Source organism: Natrix helvetica (genome assembly GCF_964273705.1).
Source record: "Natrix helvetica genome assembly, chromosome: 11".
Lineage (NCBI taxonomy): Eukaryota > Metazoa > Chordata > Lepidosauria > Squamata > Natricidae > Natrix > Natrix helvetica.
This window is the reverse complement of record NC_138562.1, coordinates 15,956,827-15,965,272: the sequence shown is the minus strand read 5'-3', so window position 1 is coordinate 15,965,272 and position 8,446 is coordinate 15,956,827.

The window sequence follows — 8,446 nt, the reverse complement described above, 5'->3', positions numbered from 1 at the left end:
TATTTAATTGGCCCACCAGATTGAAAGGTTTTTTATTTCATTGGGTGTAGTAAATTGGGGTGGGGGTAGGTTCTTATCATTTCCCCTCCAGGATGTATTTATTTTTTATTCATTTTATTTCATTTATTTGATTTGTCAATCATTTGCAAGATAACAGGTATAAGAATAAACATGAGTATGAACGAAATGGGTACCATTTAATGGAGAACAGTAGGACAGGGACGGAAGACACGATGGTGAGCTTATGCACACCCCTTTACAGACCTCTTAGGAATGGGGTGAGGTCAACAGTAGACAGTTTAAGGTTGAAGTTTTGGGGGTTTGAAGATGTAACAACAGAGTCAGGTAGAGCATTCCAGGCATTGACCACTCTGTTGCTGAAGTCGTATTTTCTGCAATTGAGTTTGGAGAAGTTTACCTTGAGTTTATATCTGTTGTGTGTTCTTGTATTATTGCAGTTTAAGCTGAAGTAGTCATTGATCAGTAGGATGGTGTAGTGGATAATTTTGTGTATACACTTAAGTCTGACCATAGGCCGTAATTTTAGATTGTCCAAGCCCAAAATTTCAAGCCTAGTGTTGTAGGGTATTCTGTTGCGAGTAGAGGAGTGTAGTATTCTTCTCTTGAAATACTTCTGGACTAATTCTGGAATCACTCCAGGGATTAAGGCTTAAGGTTCATACAGAGCTCTGTGCGCCATTTGTCATTTGGCTATTTATGTTAGGCTGAGGACTAAGCCCAGATCTCTGGAGTAATTTAAGTCAATGAAGGTGCAGGGTGAATTACAACCCGGGGTGACCTCTTAGCTCTATTCATCACAAGGTCATGCCGTGGTTGGCCAAGTGGATTCAAAGCATTGTGTGTCCCGTAGAAATACAAGGGAACCAAATGGGAACAACCTTTGTCTCATTCATTCCCGTGTAATAGAGTTAAGCACTCCATATACGTGCTACGGGGACCAGAATTTATCATCTTGTCTCCATTCCCTGGGAGTTTTAATGAGAAAACAAAGAAATAGAAATTAACGGGTATGCCACAAACAGGTTGTTCACAAAAAGAGAGCCGAGCCGTTAAAAAAGGAAAAAAAGGAGGAGGATGGGTAAGTGGAACAGCTGCATTCCTTGACTTGCCAGCTTCAAAAGAGGTGGAAGGAAAAGGCAATTATTACTGTGAAAAGTAAAGAGAAAGAGAGGGAGTTGCTACCAGTCCTGTATTCTGTCTGGAAGCTAGACAAGAGATGATTGGTAGTACTGCCTATTGGGCCGCCCAGCTGGAAACCATACAAACATATCAGAGGGGGAAATAGAGAGATAAACAGGGAAATAACTTGGGGAAATGTTAGCATTTCGGAGCCGTTACGAAGTTCAAGGGTTGAAGGCCTTAGAAATAACAGATCAGCCTTGGGACAGAAGCCTCAAGGAACTGAGAGAGGAAGATGGAGAGTTCAGAAGGGTGGAAAAAATAAATAAATGAAATAAATGTCCAGCTATGGGATGGGTTTGAAAGTGGAACTTGTGAAAGGTCATTTACAACACTTGAGCCTCTAGAGCAGGGATGGCTAACCTTTTGGTTAGGGCCTAGGGGTGACATGATAGCAGTGTTCCCATATTTCCCTACAAGAACAAGGAGGGGGGAGGTGTCAATATTTTCCAGAGCACCGGAAGGCAAGACAGGACCAATGGATGGGAACTAACCAAGGAGAGAAGCAACCTAGAACTCAAGAAAAATTTCCTAACGGTGAGAACTGTCAACCAATGGAATGGTTTGGCTTCAGAAGTTGTGAGTGCTCCATCACTGGGGGCTTTCAAAAGAGACAGGAGAGCCATTTGTCTGAAATGGTATAGGGTCTTCCTGCTCCAGCAGGGGTTTGGACTAGAAGACCTCTAAGGCCCCTCCCAACTCTGTTCTTCTATGTTCTAAATCCAATAGGCAGTGGAGACCTTGGTGCTCCCTAAGCTTGGTGGTTTTCTTGCAGACGTTTCATTACCAAACTGGCATCATGAGTGCTGATGTCATCCCTGTTAGGGATGTAACCCTAGGCTTGCCTTGGCAATGTATATAAGCTATGATTGTAACAAGTGTATCTGTTACTTTAAATGCTTAAGTGATGTAATTGGTTTGTTACCTCAAGCAGCTCTAAGAGGGAGCCAGAATGGCTGTTAGCTCTCTCTGTTTTGTTAGAAGCTGGTTGGTGTATACTGAGGTAGTGTGGTTTGCTACTGTTTAGCTATACTTTGTGTGTTAGACTGAATATTCTTGATAACTGAATTACTGAATCGTGTATGATTTGGACTGATAACTGGACTCTAAATACTTCTATATTTTCTACATAGTAAACTACTATATTTTTATACTATTCAGTGTTTCTGTATGCTGGTTTGTTCATGTTATTCCATACCACTCTCATTACGCTTCTCTGCATATTCGCTCTTCTAACGGGGAGCTTAATTACTTAACAATCCCTGGTGGTGTTACCAGTTCAACCCTGTAGTACAAAGGTTCTTGCCTATCGGTGTCAAGAGGTGATGCTATCAGGCTTGAGATCAGACCAAGAAAGAGGAGTAAATGAAGAAGGTTGCACCATCGCGGAACATATCATGGAAGGCTCTCTTCTGTATCATCATGTTCATTTGAGATTTAGAGCAGGGGTCCCCCAACCCGGTCCATGGACCAGCATGCCGGAAACCGAGCCATGCAAACAAGCAAAGACCCATCCGCAGGATGCAGCTAGCATGTCCAATCACACCTCCTGTGGTTCACAGAAGCAAACCTCTTTCCATGGAACCGGCCCTGGTGCCCAAAAGGCTCGGAAGCTCCTAGTTTAGAACACTGGAACAAGGATTTATAATGAGCCGTGGTGGTGCAGTGGTTAGAGTGCAGTACTGCAAGCTATTTCTGCTGATTCGGCAGTTCGAATCTCAACAGGCTCAAGGTTGACTCAGCCTTCCATCCTTCCGAGGTCGGTAAAATGAGGACCCAGATTGTTGGGGGCAATATTCTGACTCTGTAAACCGCTTAGAGAGGGCTACAAAGCACTGTAAAGCAGTATATAAGTCTAAGTGCTATTGCTTACTCTGCCCACTGCCAGGAGTTTGATCTTGACCAGCCCAAGGTTGATTCAGGCTTCCATCCTTCCAAGGTGGGTAAAATGAGAACCCAGATTGTTGGGAGCAAGAGGCTGACTCTGTAAACCACTTAGAGAGGGCTGTAAAGCGTGGTATTGCTACGTGCTATTTAAGCAGCTTAAGTCAAAAATATGCCTGCGTTTTGTTCTCTGGCAAATCTAACTACCAGTCATATAGTGTAGCATAATACATTCCCAGTTTCTTAAAATACACCGAACTCTTTAGGAAAATGTTTTGAGTTTAGGAACCACATAGTGCTATTTGTACTATTTTAATCCCTGCAGGCGTTATTTATTATTTTCTCTTATTTTCTGTTCAGCTTTTTCACATTCTGCCAGAGGAAGACTTGTAAGAAAACTCTTTGCTTTGCTTTTGCTTTTGTTTTTTCCCCAAGTTGGACCGTTATGAAGATATTATGCTTTTTCTTGTTAATGAGGATGTTTGCAACTGCTGAATAAAATATATACTTGCTGCTGCTTAATAGAGAAATTGCGTAGCTAAGCTTTTGATTATGATTTCCACGCGAAACAAAATAAACCTCTTTTTTAAAAAGAAAGAGGCAGGAAGGAAGGAGAGAGAGAGGAAGGAACAAGGGAAGGAAGGAGAGAGAGAAAGAAAGAAAGAAGGAAGGGAGGGAGGAGAAAGGAAGGGAGGAAGGAGGGGGAGAGAGAAAGAAAAAAGAAAGGAAGGAAAGAGAGAGAGAGAGAAAGAAAGAAAGAAAGAAAGGAGGAAATAAGAAAAGAGAAAAGAAAAGAAAAATGATGCACTGGGAAAACTTTAAAATGTTTGCCACTGTAATAACTTTTTATATAGCTTATGTGCTTCAAATGGACAGACTATGAATTCTTGATAAAGAACACTTGCTGTTTATATTATCAGGGGAAATACAAAAGGTAGTTCAACTAAAGCAAGAGGAAAAGGAAGTTCCATTTCATGACGGTTTAGGATATGCAATTTAGACTATGCAAATGTGTAAATAAAGTGGAACAGTATTTTGCATTACCCAGAAACCTAATTTAATAAAGATTATTTTTCATAGCATTGTCAAAACGAACATGAGATGTGTTGACCTGTAATAATTTATTGGGATGTTGTATAACATACTCCAATTGGAGTTTTTTTTTCTTACCGTTAACAGCAAAGGGAAAAAAAAAATATCTTGATCTGTGCTAGATTTTGAATCCAGGATTCAAAACACCAGTCTCCTAAAGCCTTCAGAGATTCCATCAAGGAAAAAAAAAATCAGGAACCAAATTTGAAATTCTGCAGGAATATGACAGGTTTTTTGTTTAAAAAAACAGCCTATAGAATTCTTTTCCTTGGAGTGCCTCATCTGGACTTATTAAAAAGCATTCATTCTTATCCAAATCTTGCTGTCATCTATAATACTCCTTCATAGTTCTCGAGGGATTCAGTTGTCAAAGGTCTAGCCAGAAGTGATAGGAAGAAGAAAAGAAACCATCTGCAAACAAAGGGAAAGAGAGAGAGAGAGAGAGAGAGAGAGAGAGAGAGAGAGAGAGAGAGAGAGAGAGAGAGAGAGAGAGAGAGAGAGAGAGAGAGAGAGAGAGATTGAACTTTCTATAGAAAACTCTTGGTTTTCCCCAATTTTTGCTAGGGTAACAAGTTTTCTTTTTAGCTCATAAATAGCACGTTCCTTGTTTTAATTTCCACACCAAATACCTTGCATATTAAATGCAAAATGCACAATAATTGTCACATCTACGTTGCCTCTCTGGGCAACCTTGATTCAGCTGCTTGATTAGAGGTGCCTCAAAATGAAAAAGAAAAAAAGAAGCTGCTTTTAAAGATACATCCAGGCACTTTTAACACATTTTAATTCCTCCGAGAGGGGAAAAGAAATGGGAATAAATCCTTTTGATGGTGGTTTTTTGTTTGTTTGGTTGGTTGGCTTTGTTCTCCTCTTCCCATTCCTCCTTAAGGCAGAACCGATTTCTTTCTTTTTTTCTTTTCTTTTTTTAAAGCATCTAGGCAATTCATTAAGCTACAGAAACAAACTGCGGGAGTAAATAAATGGCGAAACATGTTGCACTTTTAACTTGAAAATTCCTGTGGGGGCTCTGTCATGCTTGTACTGTTCAGACTGTTCTTGCCGAGTTTGCATTGGCAGAAATGGATGGCTTCTTTGACATTTCACTTTGTGGGAAAGTGTGAAGAGAGGAATGTAAAACAAAGAAGAGTCACAGAGAGCTTCCTCCTGAAGGAGATGGAATCTGAAAGGTTCTCAACAACTAACGGGAACACACACACACACACTATTTGGATAGCAGTATTCCAGTATTTGAGGGGCTGCCCCTATTACTTACTGTAATAGCGTTCTGATGGCCTTGCCCAAGGCGTCCAGTTTTGAGAAATATGGTGATCGATAATGATACTGACGCCTGAAATTCTGTTTGCAAAAGGTTCCTCATATTCAATACGAGATATGCAACCAAATTTGGCCACCATATGACAAAAAAGATGTTGAGATGTTGGAAAAAGTGCAACTAAGATGGTCAAAAGCCTGGAGACTAAACCATATGAAGAATGGCTGCAGGTTTTTGGGTCTGGCTAGTCTAAAGAAAAGAAGAATCAGGGGTGACATGATAGCAGGATTGTAGTATTTGAGGGGCTGCCACAAAGAAGAGGGCATCAAATTAGTCTCCAAAGCACCCGAGGGAAGGACAAGAAACAATGGTTGGAAACTCATCAAAGAGAGAAGCAACCTGGAATTAAGGAGAAACTTCCTAACAGGGAGGACAATTCATCAGTGGAACAAGCTTGTCTTCGTGGGTCCTCCATTGCTGGATGTTTTTAAGAAGAGCCTAGACAGAGACAAACTCCTGTCAATGGGCAGAGTTAGCCTGCAATACTGCATTTCTAACACTGAGCCACCATGACTCTATGGAATGTTTGGGGTTTTTAAAGTAGAGACTAAGATTTGAATATCGCTCAGGGACTTGAATTGATTCTAACTTTACAGTTTTACATTGGATTTCTTTTCCTTGGGTATGATTTCACTGCCCTTGGAAGTCCTGGCGTTGAAGCTGTGACATATAAAAAAAAAATCTAGTAAGTAAATGCAATCACCAATATAGCGACCCAAGGTAATCGTCCTACAGGAGGCAGCATTCGCCATGCTCCGAATAACATGCACAACTGAAAATCAAGAGGATTAGTGGTAGGCTATTAGAATTAAGCCTGTGTAGAAGTGGCACATTCTTTGCAGCTGAGGCTTCGTATGGCATTGTGAAGTTGAGCCCTTAATTCACCATTATGCAGAAATGAGAACAAGAACAGGAAACGGTACACTCACTGTGCACTCGATTTGAAATGGCCTTAAAAGGACATGAGAAAGAAACCAATATTAAAATATTTTTTCCCCTTTAACAGCATTAAGCTGTAATCTGGCAATCCAATTTGAGAACGGCACACATCTACCGGTTTGAGTTTATTGGGAAATAATGCCATGTTCAGCTTAGCTTCAGTTTTTTTTCCCCTTCTTGTTTTTTTCAGTGTCATGGTTTCTTTGGCAGACTGTTAATACAATAATACAATACAATAGCAGAGATGGAAGGGACCTTGGAGGTCTTCTAGTCAACCCCCTGCCTAGGCAGGAAACCCTATACCGTTCCAGACAAATGGCTATCCAACATCTTCTTAAAACTTCTAGCGTTGGGGCATTCACAACTTCTGGAGGCAAGCTGTTCCACTGATTAATTGTTCTATGGAACAGTTTGCCTCCAGAAGTTGTGAATGCCCCAACACTGGAAGTCTTTAAGAAGATGTTGGATAGCTATGTTTTATAAATATATTTATGTGTGAGGTATAAAGGTATAGGTCAATTGTTTTGGTAATCTGGAAATGGACCCACAGGCACGCTTTATTTATGCACACATACATACACAGATGTATATGGGTATGGTAGTACCTACAGAAGATCTAAAGAAGATGCAGATAAAACTAGAACCAAATGTTGTCACAAGAGCATTGTAGCAAGACAACCTATCAATGTAGAATAACCCCTAAAGAGGTAGTCCTCGCCGTACGGCCACAGTTGAGCTCCAAAATGTAGGTTGCAAAGTGAGAAATTTCCTGAGTGAGTCTTGCCCCATCTTATGACTTTTCTTGAAGCATTTGTTAAGCGAGTAGCTGCAGTTGCTAAATGGTTAACATCGTGTTTAAGGGAATCTGGATTCTCCATGGACGTTGCTCGTCAGAAAGGATCACTTGACTTCAGGACACTTCAACCGTCACAAATATGGATCAGTTGGCAAGCTGCTGAATTTTGAACACATGATCATGGGATGCGTCAAAGGGTGTAAGTGTGAAAAATGGCCATCAGTCCCTTTTTTTCTCAGTATCGATGTGACTTTGAATGATTTCTACATGAACTGTTGTACGTCGAGGATTATCTGGACTGCCGTAAAGTTGGTTCATTGGTTTCCAGTGGTATTCTGGGCCTAATTCAACAAGTCTTTTAAGCCTATATGATGCAGCTCCAGACAATCTTGTTGCTGCAATTGTCCTCTAGAATCAGCTTCTGTCAAGGTTTGGGGTGCCTCAGCCCTATTAGCCTTTCATGAAGATCCGGTTTTTCTCCTGTGCTTTGGGCCAGGATGGTCATTAATCTTATTCAGTTGGAAGAGTGAGTGTCAGTTAGGTTCAGGCACAGAAAAGTGAGTGAGAGTTATTATTTTTTCTTCGATTTTGAAAACTTTTATTTTCACTGATATGCCAGACTAATCTGTCTGTCTGTCTGTCTGTCTGTCTGTCTGTCTGTCTGTCTGTCTGTCTGTCTATCTATCATCTACCTATCTACATATCTATCATCTATCTATCTATCTATCTATCTATCTATCTATCTATCTATCTATCTATCATCTATCTATCATCTATCTATCATCAACCTACCTACCTACCTACCTACCTGCCTGCCTGCCTGCCTGCCTGCCTGCCTGCCTGCCTGCCTGCCTGCCTGCCTGCCTGCCTATCTATAAATGACTGTGTGTGTGTGTTCCAGCATAACTCTGGAACACCTCAAGCAATTTTAACCAAACTTGATACACAGAGGACTTACCCCCTGGAAACAAACACTGTGAGGGTAAGACACCCCTAAAACCCCTCAGGGGGTGAGTGTTCTGTTAAGATAAAGCCTGTTGTGCTTTAAAATGGCTTCTTCTGTACAGCGCAGTGGAGTTGCCATGGTAACCGCTTCATAGTACTCCACAAGGGGGCTCCCTCTGGTAAGGGGGGGGGGGAATCCAACATTAGAAATTACGTTTCGTCTGGACATTTCCCCCCTATAAATGAATACCCGGGCA